The sequence below is a fragment of the Macaca nemestrina genome, chromosome 5, assembly GCF_043159975.1.
Source record: "Macaca nemestrina isolate mMacNem1 chromosome 5, mMacNem.hap1, whole genome shotgun sequence".
In the NCBI taxonomy this organism is placed as follows: Eukaryota; Metazoa; Chordata; class Mammalia; order Primates; family Cercopithecidae; genus Macaca; species Macaca nemestrina.
Window position 1 is genome coordinate 155683311 of NC_092129.1, and position 19606 is coordinate 155702916.

Here is a 19606-nt window from a genome sequence, read left to right on the forward strand (position 1 = left end):
GCCTCAGTCTCCCAAGTAGCTAGGACTCCAGGCGCAGGCCACCACACCCGGCTAATTTTTTGTACTTTTAGTAGAGACGGGGTTTCACTGTGTTAGCCAGGATGGTCTCTATCTCCTGACCTCATGATCCGCCCACCTCGGCCTCCCAAAGTGCTGGAATTACAGGTGTGAGTCACCGGGCCCAGCCTTGTGTGGTGAATTTAATTGATTTTTTTGCAAAGCTCCCAACATCTCTTTATGTCCTGTCTAATACCACATGATGAATGTTTTCTCCCTTTTGATTCCAGCAAACGAATTTCTTTATGTTCAATTATTGTCCTATTCTTTCTTTCTTTCTTTCTTTTTTCAGACAGAGTCTCACTCCGTCACCCAGGCTGGAGTGCAATGGCGCAATCTCGGCTCACTGCAACCTCCGCCTCCTGGGTTCAAGCAATTCTCCTGCCTCAGCCTCCCGACTAGCTGAGATTACAGGTGCCCACCACCACGCCCAGCTAACTTTTTTTGTATTTTTAGTTGAGATGGGGTTTCACCATGTTGACCAGGCTGGTCTCAAATGTCTGACCTCAGGTGATCCACCCACCTCGGCTCCCCAAAGTGCTGGGATTACAGGCATGAGCCACCGTGCCCGGCCTGTCCTGTTATTTTATTTTCAATATAGCACACTTGCTCTGGTGTACCAGCTGTTGACCTAAGGGATGAGAACTTGACAAATTACTGATATCATACTGACCTTATATGCCTTTCAGTTCTTGTGTTCTATGACATGTAAACATCGAAAATTTCCAAGTAATCTAAATGTAAAGCAACTAAGTCACTACCACCTTTCTTTATCTTAGTTTTAAATAGGAGTGCATGCAGATGGTGAAATAAAGCCACATTACTTGCAATGCTAGGACCTCTGGCTCCATCAATTTTTGGTGGTGGAGGGAGCAGGATAGGGGAGAATAATGCATGGGTATGTATCCCACTCAGCCATTTGTCTTTCAGTAACACTATGATTGTTGCCACTATGTCATTTACTCTAATTTCTCCTCTTCCTGGTTTCCCATTGAAGCCAACTGCTTTTAAAATATATGTACCATGGAACACACATAAGCTGAAGTAGAATGGATTCTCATGATAGATTAGAACAAGACTTTAATGAAGAGAACTGGTTCTGAAGGAAACAAAAAGTTTCTCATGAGAAAGGTAACTGAACATATATATTAGTCTGTTCTCATGCTGCTAAGAAAGACATACCCAAGACTGGGTAATTTATAAAGGAAAGAGGTTTAATGGACTTACAGTTCCACATGGCTGGAGAGGCCTCACAATTATGGCAGAAGGCAAAGGAGAAGCAAAGGCATATCTTACATGGTGGCAGGTAAGAAGGCATGTGGGGGGAACTGCCTTTTATGAAAACATCTGAGTTCATGAGAATTATTCACTGTCATGAGAACTGCAGGGGAAAAACCTGCCCCCATGATTCAATTATTTCCCACCAGGTACCTGCCATGACACGTGAAGATTATTACAAGTCAAGGTGAGATTTGGGTGATGACACAGAGCCAAATCATATCAATATGTAAACTAGCTTTCCATATTCACTCCACTCTGGTTGCCCTATCAGTAGGCAAAGGAGTTATTACATTGCTTTTTGTCATTTTTGTTTTTTAAATTTTATAGATGTAGTCTTGCTATGTTGCCCAGGCTGGCCTCCAACTCAGGCTCAAGTGATCCTCATGCCTCTCAGCCTCCTGAGTAGCTGGGACTATAGGCAAGGGCTGCCATTGTATGCCCGGCTGTTACTGTGTTGTTGTGATTAATGGTTTGGTTCTGTTTCTTCATAATAACTTATAATAATGACCCAGTTTTATTTTTATTTTATTTTTTACTTTTGAGACAGAGTCTCACTCTTTTGCCCAGGCTGGAGTGCAGTGGCACGATCTCAGCTCACTGCAACTTCCACCTCCCAGGTTCAAGAGATTCTCCTGCCTCAGCCTCCGTAGTAGCTGGGATTACAGATGCACATCACCATGCCCAGCTAATTTTTGTGTTTTTAGTAGAGATGGGGCTTCGCTTTGTTAGCCAGGCTGGTCTCGAACTCCTGATCTCAAGTGATCCACCCACCTCGACCTCCCAAAGTGCTGGGATTACAGGTGTAAGCCATTGTGCCTGGCCAACCCAGTTTTAATAAGAAATAGTAAGAAACAATTTTAAAAGAAATAAGACATTTAATGAGGAATAATAATAAAAAACCTTTATTCCCTATTATGCACATAGTAAATTACATGCTATCATCATTCTCATTTTTGTCATCATCATAGTTTTCATTATCATTATTATCCATTGGCATGCCACACGCTAACAAGCACAGTCCCTAAAGTCAAAAAAAGGAAAGATAAATTTGATTAAATCAAAATATAAAATGTATTTAAAAAATTAATTTTAGCCTTTAGGTTTATTTTATTTTTTATTTTTTTTGAGATGGAGTCTCGCTCTGTCGCCCAGGCTGGAGTGCAGTGGCACTATCTCGGCTCACTGCAAGCTCCACCTCCCGGGTTCACGCCATTCTCTTGCCTCAGCCTCCCGAGTATCTGGGACTACAGGCGCCCACCACCACGCCTGGCTAATTTTTTGTATTTTTAGTAGAGACGGGGTTTCACTGTGTTAGCCAGGATGGTTTTGATCTCCTGACCTCGTGATCCACCCGCCTCAGCCTCCCAAAGTGCTGGGATTACAGGCGTGAGCCACCACGCCCGGCCAAGCCTTTAGTTTTAAAGAAATTGGAGATTGTTAAAGATTTTGAACACCTTAGAGACAAAGAATACCTTAGAACAAAATTAACACATTGATGAATCTGATAATTTTATAGGTCAACTTGACTGGGCCACAGGATGCCCAGACATGTGTTTAAACGTTTCTGGGTATGTCTGTGAGGGTGTTTCCAGAAGACAGTAGCATTTGAATTGCTGGACTGATAAAGCGGATGGCTTTCCTCAATGTGGGTGGACATAATCCAATCCATTGAGGGTCTGAATAGAACAGAAGGAGGGGGAAGGTTGGATTCACCTTCCCTCTGCTTGACAGGTTGTGCAGGAACACTGATATTCTGTCCTTGATGCACCTGGTTCTCAGGCCCTCAGACTTGATAAGAATCTATGCCACCCACCCTCCAGCTCTTAGGCCTTCCAAATATACCACTAGCTTTTTTGGGTCTCCAGCTTGCAGATGGTAGATCATGGAACCTCTCAGCCTCCAGAATTGTGTAAAGCAAAACCTTAAAATAAGTCTCCTTATACATGTAATACATATGCATAATATTTATTATAGTAACATAATAAGTATTGTTCATTATGTTAGGATATGGTATAATATATACTAATTATAATTATACTACAATGTTATAAAATGTGCATATAATAAATTATATGTATAATAATATATACCTATATAATCTGTTACTCTGGAGAACTCGGACTAACACGACGACAGATTTGGAGAAGTTATTTGCAATATTTAAAACCAGCAATGAAATCATTCTTAGAATATACAAAGAACAATTGCAAAGCAATAACAAATCTGCCAACTCTTGACGTTAGATTTATTTTAAAAAAACATTTATTGGCTGGGCACAGTAGCTCACACCTGTAATCCCAGCACTTTGGGAGACCGAGGAGGGTGGATCATGAGGTCAGGAGTTCGAGACCAGCCTGACCAAGGTGGTGAAACACCATCTTTACTAAAAATACAAAAATTAGCCGGGCATGGTGGCAGGCACCTGTAATCCCAGCTACTCAGGAGGCTGAAGAAGGAGAATCACTTGAACCCAGGAGGCGGAGGTTGCAGTGAACCGAGATTGCGCCACTGCACTCCAGCCTGGGCAACAGAGCAAGACTGTGTCTCAAAAACAAAAAGCAATAACAACAAAAAAACAGATTTATTGAGGCATAATTGGTATACAAAGAACTGCACAAAATGTGTACAATATGATGAATTTGGGCATAGGGAAATACCCATGATCCATCAACGCAATCAAGGTAATAGACATATCCACCAACCAAAATTTCCTTTTGTCTCTTTGGGTTTTTTTGGTTTTGTTTTGTCTTTATTTTTTGTATGTGGTACAAACATTTAACATGAGATCTGTCATCTTAACAAATTTTGAAGCGTACAATACTGTATTGTTAACCATAGGTGCTATGTTGTACAGTAGATCTCTAGAACTTATTCGTGTAGCATAACTGAAATATATACATTGAGCAACAATTCCCCATCTTCTTCAGCCTCCCAGCCCCTGGCAGCCACTACTGCATTCTCCGTTTCTGAGTTTAACTGTTACATACCTCATGTAAGTGGAATCATGCAGTATTTGTGCTGTGACTGGTTTATTTCAATTCCCATAATGTCCTCCAGGTTCATCAGTATTGTTGCAAATGGCAGGATTTTCTTCTTTTCTAAGGCCTAATAATTTTCCATTGAATATATATGCCACACTTTCTTTTTTCATTCATCTGTCAATGGATACAGGTTGTTTCCATAACTTGGATACTGTGAATAATGCTACAAGGAACATGGAAGTGCATATATCTCCTTGAGATCCTAATTTCAATTTTTTTGGAAATATACCCAAAAGTGGGATTGCGGGATCACATGGTAGTCTTATTTTTAATTTTTGGAAGAACCTCCATATTGTTTTCCATTGCTGCTTCACCATTTTACATTCCCACCAACAAGTATACAGGGGTTTCAGTTTCTCCACATCCTTGCCAACACTTGTTATCTTTCTTGTTGTCATTTTTTACAATAGCCATCTTTACAAGTATGAAATGACATGTCATCGTAGTTTTGATTTGCATTTTCCTGATAATTAATGATGTTGAGCATCTTTTTATATACTTGTTGGTCGTTTGTATGTCTTTTTTGGAGAAATGTGTTCAAGTTTTTTGCCCATTGTTTAATTAGGTTATTTGGTTTTTGTTTGTATTCTTTTTTTGGTATTGTGTTGTATGAGTCCTTTATATATTTTGAAAATTAGCTGCTTTACAGGTATATGATGTGCAAATGTTTCCTCCCTTTCTGTAGGTTACCTTTTTATTCTGTTGTTTTCTTTTGCTATGAAATTATTGAGACTTCTAAATTTTGCCTGTTTCAGTAGTGTGAAATGAAGTTTTATTGTTATTTATTGTTGATTACTAATGAATTAATACTGCATCTTCACATCCTCATTAGCCTCTTGTATCTTTTCTTTTTGTAAATGTGTGTTTATATCCTTATTTGACTTTCTATTTGTTTGTTTTTGGTTTGCACTGCTGGGTAAAGTGCAGAATAACACACAGCCATCCTCAGAGAAATTGGCTAGTATTTAGGTAAACATGTTAACACATTCTCTATGACCAAATGTAATAGACGCAGATGCTCTGCCCAGATCTACCTGGACTTGTTGCCTCAGCTAATACCAGTGCATTCAGCAGACAATCCACAACTGTCAGGACTTTCAGGGATTGTCTCAGCTGCAGAGCTGCCTGCCCAAGATCACATCCTTTCTGAGGCTGTTCACATCAAATGAGTGAAGGGGCAAGAATATATACACACACACACACACACACACACACACACACACACATATGTATATATATATTTTTAGACAGAGTTTCACTCTTGTTGCCCAGGCTGAAATGCAATGGTGCGATCTTGGCTCAGTATAACCTCTTCCGCCTGGGTTCAAGCAATTCTCTTGCCTCAGCTTCCCAAGTAGCTGGGATTACAAGCATGTGCCACCACACCTGGCTAATTTTGAAGAGATGGGGTTTCTCCATGTTGGTCAGGCTGGTCTCGAACTCCCCAGCTCAGGTGATCTGCCCACCTCGGCCTCCCAAAGTGCTGGGATTACAGGCATGAGCTACCGTGCCCGGCAGAGGGGGCAAGAATATTAAGGCCCCAAAGTGGATCAGATGGACCACTTAGCCTCAGAACTCCCCATGGTGTTAGCTGAGGCTGTCAGGCATGCATCCTACCTTGCAGGCATCCTAGCTTGACTTCTTCTCAGTCTTGAGTCTACTCTCTGCCTTCCACAGATGTGGATCTCAAAGATACTGCATAATAAACATCCTGCACATTAAACTCTATCTCGTTGGGCACAGTGGCTCACGCTTATTGGGAGGCCAAGGTGGGTGGATCATTTGAGGTCAGGAGTTCAAGACCAGCCTGGCCAACATGGTGAAACTCAGTCTCTACCCAAAAAATGCACACACACACAAAAATTATCTGGGCGTGGTGGTATGAGCCTGTAATCCCAGCTACTTGGGAGGCTGAGGCACAAGAATCGCTTGAATCTGGGAGGTGGAGGTTGTAGTAAGCAGGGATCGTGCCACTGCACTCCAGCCTGGGTGACAGAGTGAGACCTTGTCTCAAAAAAACAAAACAAAACAGAACAAAACAAAACAACTCTATCTCAAGGTCCACTTCACAGATAATCAAACCTGTGACACCAAGCCACTATGCTCCTGTGTATATGTGGAAAATTGTAAGAAAATTCTTACACATACATGTACAGGGACATGAGGAAAGATTTTTATTACATCATTTATTATCAGATATTTATATATTACATCTTTATTTGTATACATATTTATATATTAGTATATATAATTTGTATTTATATATTATTATCAACACTCTCCTTCTGGGTTTTTATGGAGGTTTCATTACATAGGCATGACTGGTTAAATCATTGGCCATTGGTGATCCGCTCAGCCTTTAGTGCCTCTCTTCTCCCTGGAGGTTTGGGGTTGGAGCTGAAAGTTCTATCCCTCTGATCACATGGTCGGTTTCCCTGACAACCAGCCCCTGAGGCTATCCAGGAGCCCAGCAAGGGTCTCCTCATTAGAAAAAAAGGTCTTAGGAGCTCTGTGTCAGGAACTGGGGTCAAAGATCAAATATTAGAACAAAAGATTTTCCTACTGCCCACCTAAGGGTTTCAGAAGTTCTATGTCAGTAACCAGGGGCACAGATATATATATTTTTTTGTGTGTATATATACACACATATATACACACATATAATATATACACACACATACACACACACATATATATAATATAGATATATATTTCTTTCATTTTTCTTTTTTTTTTTTGAGAGAGGGTCTCTGTCACCCAGCCTGGAGTGCAGTGGTATGACTGTAACTCGCGGCAGCCTCGATCTTCCTGGCTGAAGCTAAGTCCCACTGCAGCCCCCCACAAATAGCTGGGACTACAGGTGCGCACAGCCAGCCACGGCTATTTTTTAAAGAAATTATTTTTGGTAGAGATGGAGTTGCCTAGGCTGGTCTCTGAACTCCTAGACTCAAGTAATTCTCCCACCTCAGCCTCCCAAAGTGCTGGGATTACAGGCGTGAGCCACTGTGCTGGTCTGTATTTCTTGTATCAAAATATCATAGTGGTAGACCTACACACGAACTACTCTGCATCCATTATGTGGCAGGCCAGGTTTCACCAACTCAGGCCTGCATCACAACTGTTTCAGTACTGACCGAGTGGTTAAGTTAAATATTAAAAGCTTAAAAAAGCCAATGCCCTCATACAAAGGCTAGAATGTAACAAAAGCCCCTCAGAGTTTTGCCTAGGACTTCTGTGGGCCTTAAAGCATGACAAAATAATGAAGGAGTTCTTAACAGGACCCATTTAGGATTAAACAAGTTTTATTGGGAGTCTGAAGAAACTCCCCAGGCCTCCACAAACAAGCTTATTGGAGGTCTGAAGGAACTCCCCAAACCTCCGTGATTTAGCAGGAGACAAGATAAGGGTAATCACCCCAGCAACTAGACCCATTTAGATTAAGTAAACTTACTGAGGCTCCAGAGGAAGTCTTCAAGACTCAGACCTTAGTTATAGATTAAAAGAAGTTAATCACTTATGTCTTTAGATGAATGCACACTTACACATAGACATATAGCTTAAAAGGTATATAAGCTCTGGAAAACTTTGACATTTCGAGTTGGTCTGGCAATAATTTCCAGGCCTTCTACCTGTAACTGGTTACAGGAATAAAAACCCTCTTCCTCCCCAGTTCATCTGCATCTTGTTATTGGGCATGGAGAAACAGCAGCCAGACCCTTAGTTTGGTGCAGAAACAATTAGAACAGTGAAGAAAATATACATGTAGTAACATACAAAGCATCATGTTTAAAGAGTAAGAAATAATACTGAACTCTATAAATCACAGCATTTATATTATTAAAAATATATGCACAAAAGCAACACAAGTTACAATAAGACATACAAATAAAAAGGCACACTAAATACATTCAAATTATGGGAGAAATCTGAAACAAGAAAGGGGAAATTAGATTTTTTTAAAAGGAACAAATAGGCGGAGCGCCGTGGCTCAGGCCTGGAATCCCAACACTTTGGGAGGCCCAGGTGGGAGGCTCTTGGAGACCAGTCTGGGCAACATGGGGAAACCGCGTTTCTACAACAAATACAAAAAAATGAGCGGGGCATGGCGGTGCATGTCTATAGTCCCAGCTATTCAGAAGGCTGAGGTGGGACAATCACCTGCGCCTAAGAGGTCGAGTGGCAGTGAACCGAGATACATAAATAAATAAATAAATAAATAAATAAATAAATAGGCTGGGCGCTGTGGCTCACACCTAATCCCAGCACTTTGGGAGGCCGAGGCTCGCAGATCACTTGAGGTCAGGAGTTCAAAGCCAGCCTGGCCAACATGGTGAAACCCCGTCTCTACCAAAAATATAAAAAATTAGCCGGGCGTGGTGGCGCGCCTGTAATCCAGCTACTCAGGAGGCTGAGGCAGGAGAATCGCTTGAACTCGGGAGGCGGAGGTTGCAGTGAGCCGAGATCATGGCACTGCACTCCAGCCTGGGTGACAGAGACACCATCTAAAAAAACAAAAAATAAAAATTAAAAATAAATAAATAAATAAAATAAGAGAGGAGCCTTCTACAAACTGCTGTGGAAGAGAAGATAAGACCATGATTATCTTAAATCTACCTGAAATAAAAATAGAATAAAATGAGGCAAAGTGGGAAGGGGGTTTGGCTTCAGCCTACCCCTACTAGGCCATTCCTTCATGCATCTCCACTGATCACAAAATCTACCCCACTGCCTCACTGACGCCATAATGTTAGAACCATGCATTTAAAAGAATTCCAGGAACTGACCTTAGGAGACAACCACGGCTGCCGAGTGTCCCACTTGGGGAAGGAATGTTGAACAATCGATTGATTTACAGTCTGTTGCCTCCAGCCAGACCACAGGGTGGCCCTTTAACTCAAGATAACCAGAGCAAGTAGGTATGCAGCTCTGCACGCCCTACCCCTGATGTCAGTTCCCGCGCTTTGCCTCTTAAGAAAGCCCGACTCGCGCTCCGGAGCTCCAGCAGAGGCCGCTGTCTCGCCTCCCACTTGTCAGGCCCGGCTGGAAGCGGCGGGAAACCTCTCTTCACACCTCGGTGATCTGGTGGCTGCCGGGACACAGAGCCTTTGGATGGTGGCGTGTGTGCGGGGCGGGAAGAACAGCGCAGAGGCCGCTGGAGCGCAGGGCCCCGGAAGACGGAGCTAAGGACGGGCTCGGCCACCTCTTTAGGCCACGGCGCCGCGCAGATCCGGTCTTCGGGCGACCGCTCTGTCCCAATCGGGCGAGACCTACCTGGTCCTGATGACAACGGACAACGGCCTTAACGGCCGGAAGGTCAGCGGAGTCCCGGATGAGGACGAGTGGAACAGTCATGGCCGTGGGGCGGTTGACCCTCCTTCTACCAGACCTTGATGTGGGAAGAGAGAAATGGAGTAATAGGCCCCATTTGGCGCTTTGGAGATGCCCACGCTTTGGGAAGATGTACCGGCGTTTATAGAAGGTCTGCGTATATAATGTGAGAAAGCTGCTCTCAGCTTCTCCCAAAACTTTTACAAGATAACATTTGCCACATCTAGCCCTTCCAGATGGAAAGAAGCTGCCGACGTATGATAGAGTAAGAATATCACACATCTTGTAAATTCCCATTTGTTTAAAAAAAATCGTAGAAAATAAACATCTTCTGTAGATGACTTTTTGAAATGGAATTTTTGCACCACCTCTGGAAGCAACACCAGGAGTAGACACATACACGTTTGTTCAGTGGGTTAGACTAGGACATGGAGAAGTGAGAAGGAAGAGAAGAAGGTCCTATGCCAGACTGGTCATATTTAGAAGACGTTTACATATTATAATCATTGTCTTGTGTGTGCACTTTATTCCTCACTACTGTTTATGTAGCTGACAACTCCAAGTACTTTTTGAAATGTCTAGTCTTTTTTTTTGGTATGGAGTCTCTCTCTCTTGCCCAGACTGGAGTGCAATGGCACGATCGTGGTCGCCTCCCATGTACAAGTGATTCTCCTGCCTCAGTCTTCCAAGTAGCTGGGATTACAGGCACGTGCCCAGCTAATTTTTGTATTTTTAGTAGAAACAGGGTTTCACCATTTGGCCAGGCTGGTTTTGAACTCCTGACCTCAAGTGATCCGCCCACCTTGGCCTCCCAAAATGCTGGGATTACAGGCCTGAGCCACTGCTCCTGGAAATGTCTAGTCTTTTTAGATGTTCTGAAGTGTCTAATTTGTGTTAAAATTAGAAATAGTAAAATAACCCATTTGGTAAATATCTTTTGGTTAAAATTCGTATGAAATGTTTTAAGAGGAGAATGGCCAACCACCAGTTCAGTAACACACGTTGTGTTTATATGCTAGTTCAGGGGAGGAGGAGAAGGAGGCTGTGCAGACACCCCTATGCCACCAGTGTGCTTACAGTGAGGCAAGATTAGCTATTGTCGTTCATGTCTGTTCACTTTGTTTTCCTTATCTGTTTATACAGTGTTTATAGAGGAAAACAAATCCTAATTTACATGTAGACTTTCTAGACATTAAAGAGGTTTCCAGTATATGACAAAAGTAGAGTTAGTAAACTAATATATTTTGAACATTTTGTTTTAAAATTCCTTGGGAAGATTGTCTTCTGAAAATTTGAACATTATTGGCCACTGGGTTGAGATGGGAAGGGTTCTAGGCTGGAATATTTTTATTTGAAAGACTCTTTCAGATTTTAACTATTGTTACATGTGTACAGTTTATTCAAGACTGCTTTGCAGGACCAGCACGGTGACTCATGCCTGTAATCCCAGCACTTTGGGAGGCCGAGATAGGTGGATTGCTTGAGGCCAGGAGTTCAAGACCAGCCTGGCCAACATGGTAAAACCCCATCTCTACTAAAAATAGAAAAATTAGCTGGGTGTGGTGTTGCACGCCTGTAATCCCAGCTACTTGGAAGACTGAGACAGGAGAATCACTTGAACCTGGGAGGTGGAGGTTGCAGTGAGCCAAGATCATACCACTGCACTCCAGGCTGGGTGATGGAGCAAGACCCTGTCTCCAAAAAAAAAAAAAAAGACTGCTTTGTATATAGTGGCAAATATACTCCTTGCCTGAAACATGTAGCCTATCTAGATGTTTAGAAGTGCCTGGCATATGTTAAATGTACAGGTAACATTTAACCTCTATTGTAAAAGTAAGAGTAAAATAATCACTTAAAAAATCTTTTTGCTAAAATTCATAAGAAATAGTGTCTTTTGAAAGTGGAATTGTTGCCGGGTGTGGTGGCTCACGCCTGTAATCCCACCACTTTGGGAGGCCAAGGCGGGTGGATGATCTGAGGTCAGGAGTTCGAAACCAGCCATGGTCAACATGGTGAAACTCTGTCTCTACTGAAAATACAAAATCAGCTGGGCATGGTGGCGCATGCCTGTATTCCCAGCTTCTTGGGAATACAGAGAATCACTTGAACCTGGGAGGCAGAGATTTCAGTGAGCCAAGATCATGCCATTGCACTCCATCCTGGGCAACAAGAGCAAAACTCCATTTCAAAAAAAAAAAAAAAGAAAAGAAAAGAAAGTAAAGTGGAATTGTTAAACCACCTCTGTGAGCGGTATAGTAGTGTCTATACTTGTTTAATGGTTTAGTGGAAGTGGGAGGGAAGATATTGCAAAAGGTAATATGCTAGTGTGTTTATACTTGGACTTTTTAGACATCATTTTTCTGTATGTTTTGTGGATTTTGTTTTGCAGTGTATAAACTTTATAATAAACAAATGAGTCATAATTTTGCAACATCTAATCCCTTAGATGTTAGAGGTTGCCAGTGTATGACAAAGTACTCAGTAAAATTAGCACCTTTTGTATACTTTGTGTTGAAATTCATAGGAAAGCTTGTCTTCTGTAAATGACTTTTGGATACAAATTTGTTCCACCATCTCTAAGCATTACATGTGCCTGTACATGTCCACCGAATTGAAGTCAGAGAGAAGGAAGTGAGGAGGGAATGGTTCAAGACCAAAATGATCATATTTGGAAGATACCTCAGATTACAACTATTATTGCATGTATGCAATTTTATTTAACAGTGCTGTGTACATGGTGGAAAAGTCATATTAAATATCTAGTATTTTCAGCTATTTAGAACTGCTTGATGTATTTAAAAGTAGAAGTAGTTGAATAACACTTTTAAATAGCTTTTAAAGACTGATGGGAAATACTGTGTTTGGAAGTGGAATTGTTAAACCACCTCTCTGAATAGTGTGCTCTCTACTTGTTCGTTGAGTTGAGGGAGGTGGGTGGAAAGAAACTGCAAAAGGTGTGTTGTTAGTACTAGAAAATTTCAGCTTATTCATTGCCTTATATGTTATGTGCATTTCATTTAACTTTTTTATATTGTGCATTTTGTGTATATACTGGATAAATGAGTTGTCAAGTGTGTATTTTATAATATACAGTCTCTAGATATTAAACTATAGTATCTAGTTAATTTTTATAACATCTAGTCTCTAGATATTAAAGAGGTTGCCAGTTTATGACAAAAGTAGTATTAATAAACTAACACATTTTGTACACTTTGTGTTAAAATTCATTTAAAGACTGTCTTCTGAAAAGGACTTTTGGAAATGAAATGATAACATCGGCTAAGTGACACACGTGCCTATATCCACTGGGTTTGTGGTGGAGAGGAGTTGGAAGAAATTAAGGATTCTAGACTAGAATGTTTCAATTTAGAAGACACTTTCAGATATAACCACTGTTACATGTATATAGTTTATTCAACACTACTGTGTATATAGTGGACAAACTTAAGTCCTTATTTGAAAAGTCTAGGCTTTCTAAGTGTTTAGAAGTGCACAAAATGCATTGTAGATATCCTTTTGATTCATATGAAATATTATCTTTTGAAAATTGATCAAACTAATTCCCTGAGCAGTACACATTATTATATTTGTGCTGGTTCAGGGAGGAAGGAGAAGAAAGTGCAGAGGGCTTTATACCAGTGTGTTTATAGTCTTTTACAGTGCTGTGTATATAGTGTATATAAATCCACAAAGGAGTCCTAATTTATAACATCTAGTCTTTCCAGATGGTAAGGAGGTTGCTAGTGTGTGACAAAAGTAGAGTTAGTAAACTGATACATTGAGTACAGTTTGTGTTAAAATTCATAGAGTGTTCCTAAAAACACAGAAGTGAGCTGGGCGCGGTGGCTCACGCCTGTAATCCCAGCACTTTGGGAGACCGAGGCGGGCGGATCACGAGCTCGGGAGATCGAGACCATCCTGGCTAACGCGATGAAACCCCGTCTCTACTAAAAATACAAAAGAATTAGCCGGGCATGTTGGCACACGCCTGTAGTCCCAGCTAATCGGGATGCTGAGGCAAGAGAATCGCTTGAACCTGGGAGGCAGAAGTTGCAGTGAGCCGAGATCACGCCACTACACTCCAGCCTGGGCAACAGAGTGAGATTCCGTCTCAAAACAAAACAAAAAAACCCCCACAGAAGTGAAATTGTTAAAATCTCTAACTGGATGCTTATACCTCTTCTGGATGCTCGTACCTGTCTACAGGGTTAATTTAGAGGTGAGAAGAGGAAGGATTCTAGGCCATAATGTTCCTATTTAGAAGACACTTTTAAATTATAGCCTGTGCTATGTATGTGCACCATTTATTCAATGCTACTGTATATACAGTGGAAAACAACTCCCATCTGAAACATCTTGTCTTTTTAGATGTGTAAAAGCACACAACATAGGTTAAAAGTAGAGACTAAGTAACACCTTTCACCAAAATTGCCTAGGAGTGGTTGTATTTGGGAATGGAATTGTTAAACTTGATGTTTTGGAGAGTATATTGACTTTTCACTGGGTAGTGGCAAGTTGTGGAGGAAGAAATATGTAGGGGGAAGAGTTCTGTACAGGTGAGTTAGATTAGTTCAGATGGTCTAACCATTGTTCTATACGTGCATTTTAGTTAATATTGTTGTATATTAAAAGGTAAGTCCTTTTGCTCAAAGTGTGTTGGAAGTAGAGGTAGTAAAACAATCCCTTTATATCCTTTTATTAGTTTTTAGGAAGGCCTGTCTTCTGGGAGTGACCTTTGTTAATCCACCTCTTGGAGCTGGACATAGCCACTTGGATGGTGGAAGAGGGAGAAGAGGAAAGGTGAAGGGAAAGGCTCTTTGCTAGTATCTCCATTATCTAGAACATGGTTTTAGATGATAACCATATGTCTATATGAACACTTTACTTTTCAGTAAACATCTTTAGAAAAGATGTATCTTGGACATGGAATTGTGAAACCACCACTGGGCAGTGTATATCAGGACTTGTTCATCAGGTTAGCAGCAGAGGGGCAGAAGGAAGTATAAAGGGAGAGATGAATGCAGATGTATCCATATTTCCATTTTGATGAGAACCACTGATACATGTGCATCTCCTTTGGCTGTACTATAGGAATACATGAAGTAATTCAAGGGAAACATATCTTCTTGCTAATATTTTAATGGTATAGATCTGTTAATGAATTCTCTTAGAAACCTTATACTTAGTGTATTCAGTTGCTTTATGTTTTATTTTAAATTGAGCACTAAGGGAATGCAGTATTTTAATCAGAACTCTGCTAATGCTTTTATCGAGAGGCATGTTGCCATTTTTGCCTTCTATAAAATTTTTGTCCCCCAAAAAAGCAGGATTACATTTTTTTTTCTAACAGACTGAGTTGGTGCTGTATATTCTTGGTCATCAAAATACTCATATAGCTTTGCAATTCTGAATTGGTAAATATTTATAATGTGTAAAAAAGCATAATATATACTATATACTGTGCAATCTCAATCCCATATAACTGGATGTTATGTCTACACACACACACAAGTGTGTAGTAGACCTAGAAGGACACATCAAAATATAAACTACTTGTGATTGTGGATGACTTTGTTCTTTGTTTCTTGTGGGTTTTTTTTTTTTTCCTTTCTTCCTTCCTTCTTTCCTTCCTTCCTTCCTTCCTTCTTTCTGTCTCTTTCTTTCTTTTTTTTTGGAGTCTCGCTCTGTCACCCAGGCTGGAGTGCAGTGGTGTGACCTTGGCTCACTGCAACCTCCACCTCCCAGATTCAAGCAATTCTCCTGCCTCAGCCTCCTGAGTAGCTGGGATTACAGGCGCACACCACCACACCCAGCTAATTTTTTTGTATTTTTAGTAGAGACGGGGTTTCATCATGTTGGCCAGGCTGGTCTCAAACTCCTGACTTCAGGTGATCCACCCACCTCAGACTCCCAAAGTGCAGCGATTACAGGCGTGAGCCACCACGCCTGGCCTCTTGTGTTTTTTAATTTCCTATAATGCACATATTACCTTTAAAAAAAAAAAAAGGTTATTTTAAAAACCTGGGGAATAAAAAGCCCTAATGGTTTTAAGCGATTCTTGTACCTCAGCATCTCAAGTAGTTGGGATTACAGGCGCCTGCCACCACAGCCGGCTAATTTTTGTATTTTTAGTAGACACGGGGTTGCACCATGTAGCTAGGCTGGTCTTGAACTCCTGACCTCAAGTGATCAGCCCTCCTCGCCTCCCAAAGCGCTTGGATTTCAGGCATGTGTCAACGTGCCCAGACTCCATGCCATTTCTTTCTTGAAGGTCAATTTGTCCAGGAGAATTTTCCACATTCTGGATTTAGCTGATTGCATCATTATAATGTTATTAAACACATTTCTGTATCTCCACTATTTACTCTGAACAAATGGTTTTTATCTATTTGATTATAGAAATTTAATTTTCAACACCAGTATTTTATTGCGGTCCTGGTTATGTTCTACTTTATTATGGGTCACATGATTTGTGGTTGTCTCACATCTGATGATATAAAATTTAGCTTTGGTTTTAGGTGACATCAGCCTGCTCCAACCATTCTAGAGTATTTCATCCAATTTCACCTCATGGTTATAGCAGCCATTGCCAATTGTGACCTGGATGCGTTACAGTAATACCAGTTGCAAAATGTTGACTCTAATTTCGTAATCTCTCCTGCATTTATTAGCTGTTATTTCCCAAGAAGAAAAATCTTTCCCTCATCAACTATATGTTTATCCTGAAATACATTCCATACAGGAGAGATAGGATAAATACTTGATTCTTTTCCTTCATTTGTTAGCTTTCAAAATAAAACTGATATTCGAAAACATTCAAAGGTTGAATATGGAAAAGCTATTTTTTTTGTGTGTGTGTATGAGTGTGTATGTTTATGCTAACTTTGCATCCGGCTTCTTTATCAAATTCTCTATTTATAATTAGTTTTTCATTTTGAGGGGTGGCTTCCAGATATATAATCCTACCAAGATACATAGACAGCTTTATCCCGTTCTATCCAACAGTTAATCCTTTAATTACTTTTTCATGTCTAAATGCTTTGGCTAATACCTCCGTTACAATGTTTAGTAGTAGTGAAGATAATGAATATACTTGTCTTGTCATGAAAAAGAATTTAAATGTATTTGATCACAAAATACTGTAAAAAGACTTAAATAGGGAATATATACCATAAACACCTCCCCCCCTTTTTTTTCCAGATGATGTTTTGCTCTTTTTGCCCAGGCTGGAGTGCAGTGGCACAATCACAGCTCACTGCAGCCTTAACCTCCTGGGCTCAAGTGATCCTCCTGCCTCAGCCTCCCAAGTAGCTAGCTGGGAATACAGGCATGCACCACCATGACCTGCTAATAAAAAAAAAAGATTGTTTGTAGAGATGAGGTCTCTCTATGTTGCCCAGGCTGGTCTGGAACTCCTGGGCTCAAGCAATTCTTCTGCCTCAGCTTTTCAAAGTTCTGGGATTACAGGCATAAGCCACCATGCCCAGCCTCATAAACATCTATTAACATTATATATTATACAGAATTATTTATCAGAATAAAACATAATTTCTAGAAATCAATAAGTTAAAAAGGGAAAAACTGGTTTCTTTCCTCTCATACTATATATTTGATCAATATTTCATACTAGCTCTGGTGTAGGCAAATCACCTTTAATTTGGATTGATTAACATATGTAGGTGTTGTGGGAGACTTTTTTGTTTTAGGGGCAGTGGAGGTGGTCTTCTAGTTAAATACGTTTGTAAAATGAGTTCAACATGTGTTGGGGACCAGCCTCAACACCACCCGTAGGGTACCCAAAGTTCGGTGGTGACAAAGGATTGAGAAGAGACAAGTTAAGAGTAAAGGTGGGGAGCCAGGGGGCCAGTTGCAAAATGGAGGCTGCAGAAGGCTCAGGGCTCTGATCTCCACGCTAAGAGTACAATCACTTAGATCTAACAAGCAGATGTTCGGGGCGAAAAAGTGAGTAGGTGGCAGTGCGTCATAGCCATAATCTATAGCAATAGTGGTTTAAATGAATCTCCTTTGTGCTCAAACAGCGTATCTTTAACTTATCAGAGAGTAGCTAGTGGGAGCAGGCTTAACTAGAGCCTGCACGTCTGTCCACATTCCAGTGTTTCGAAGGAGTGTCTTTCTCCTTGAACACAGTGTTTACAGATAAGAGAGGGAGTCTCGCTCTGAGCATGGGAACATGATGGCAATTAGGAGGCTTTCCGCCTCAGAGGCCTCTTGTGGCTTTCCACAACTTATTGTCTCATATTTTTATGGCCAGTTTATGCAGGCACCCCACAAGCTCTTTTCCCACAAGCCCTTTTCCCAACAACATGTCATTTATGTTTAATGACATTTTCTTGAACAAGAGATATTTGGATGCCTGGTCTCTCACACTCCCACTAAGCTATTTCAGCAAAGGGGCAGTAGTTCTGGCTTCATTTAACCAGCCAATCCCATCTGTCTCATTCAGGTTAGACTTGGGAGGCACCCTATGCTAGGACAGACAGCATTTTATTGTCCTTCATGTACCTATCACCACATGATACTAACAGGGCTCACTGCTTCCATATCTGGTGATTCAAGAAAAGGTAAGGTATAGGGTGGTTGGAAGCTCAGAAGAAAGACATCAATAAGATATGTTTCTGCTATTAAACTTCCATGCTGTTCTTTGCTCCAAGAACTCTTCAGAATTCAAAAAAGAAAAGAAAAAAACAGTGAATAAAACAAAGGGTCTCTTATTATTTTTATATTTTTTCTGTTTTTTTCTGTTTTTCAGTAATACCATAGCATGAAATCCAAAGAAACCAGGCCGATTAATTTGCAAAAATGCTTGTTACAAAGGGTTCAAAACTTCCTGGTGTGGCAATGCTATCTATCGATACAGATATTGAACACCGCAAAGGCTGTACAGACAAGCAGAAAATTGAGTGAGTGAGACCAGGTTTATTTAACGGGAGGGAGAAATGAAAGTGGAAAGCGCTCACTCCCAAAACTGGTGGAGGTGCCGGGGATTGAACCCGGGACCTCGTACATGCTAAGCACGCGCTCTACCACTGAGCTACACCCCCAACCGTAGGCAATTTGCTTTGCATTTCTTTCATGATTTATAATCGGTATTTCTCAAAGATTCAGTAAATTGCAGTGAAATCATGAATGCAAACTCCGCAATTTGTGAAACAGCTAGCCTAGGTCCTGCACAAGCAGCGTCCAAAGAAAGCAACACAGTGAAATTACAAAGGAAGGAGCCTGAAAGCAGACAATCTGTTGTCTCTCGCATTTTCCAGCTTGATTTCCTGCTCTTTTCAACCATAAGGCCCCAGGAGGCCGAAGCCAGTAGCGCAGTACCAGCTGAGACCTACGTGTTTGAAGGGGAACTGTAGGGGGGCATCAAAGGGGATCCTCGCCTACCGAGTTCCAGTCCCCGCGCCCAGCGCTGCCTTTCTTGGAACAAATACTCTCAAATCACTTCCGTTTCCAAAAACCCATAACGTCCACTGAACATTTAGTGGTGATGGCAGGGAACGTTCTTGCGAGCTCAAGATGTCATGAATCAATCACAAGGACAAACTGGAAACCTGGTCCCGAGTGAGAGGCATAACGTAGGCACCCAGATCGGCACTTCTAGAGTACTTTACCTCCGACAAAACTCTGAGGGTCCCCTGCTAAGCCAAGCTGATGGGGATGGGGGTGGGGGTGGGGTAGTAGTGTTATTTGAAAAAAAGATGAATTAGGTAAGGCAGGGCTGGCATCTGTTTCTTGGCGACCGATCTGTAGGAAACCATGGAGCAATGAAAAATTATTGGTTTCTCGAATGGTGAGGGGCGGTGGGGGAAACTTCCCACGTTTTAAAGAGCTGGCCCAGCCCAACCCAGATTCACAACTACTGACTTCTGAGGCACCTCCGT

The 19606-nt window shown here is 41.3% G+C and overlaps 1 protein-coding gene, 1 long non-coding RNA gene and 1 other non-coding gene across 6 annotated transcripts in view; 1 reads left to right on the forward strand and 2 right to left on the reverse strand.

Moving 5' to 3' along the window:
• The window catches only part of LOC105491605 (SCAN domain containing 3), a 61830-nt gene that overhangs the window by 6383 nt on the left and 35841 nt on the right, over positions 1 to 19606 (forward strand). The window contains exons 1-2 of one of the 3 annotated variants that reach the window (XM_071097415.1): positions 9146 to 9972; positions 18478 to 18628. The exons of 1 other annotated variant lie outside the window; for it this stretch is intronic. The gene's annotated coding sequence lies outside the window, so the exon portion shown is untranslated. Of the gene's footprint in view, positions 1 to 9145; positions 9973 to 18477; positions 18629 to 19606 lie in introns of those variants that run through there. One more of the 3 variants, XM_011758131.3, reaches the window with a different exon arrangement.
• LOC139363469 (uncharacterized) lies at positions 2186 to 9290 on the reverse strand. 2 transcript variants are annotated; one of them, XR_011623904.1, is made up of 3 exons: positions 8994 to 9100; positions 4326 to 4493; positions 2186 to 2359 (listed from the first exon to the last, which is right to left on the reverse strand). It is a non-coding gene; the product is annotated as an uncharacterized lncRNA (long non-coding RNA). The 2 variants fall into 2 exon arrangements; XR_011623903.1 differs by lacking the exon at positions 8994 to 9100 and adding an exon at positions 9164 to 9290 and having other exon boundaries at positions 2190 to 2359.
• On the reverse strand, positions 18698 to 18769 carry TRNAA-AGC (transfer RNA alanine (anticodon AGC)). The gene has a single exon. It is a non-coding gene; the product is annotated as a tRNA-Ala (tRNA).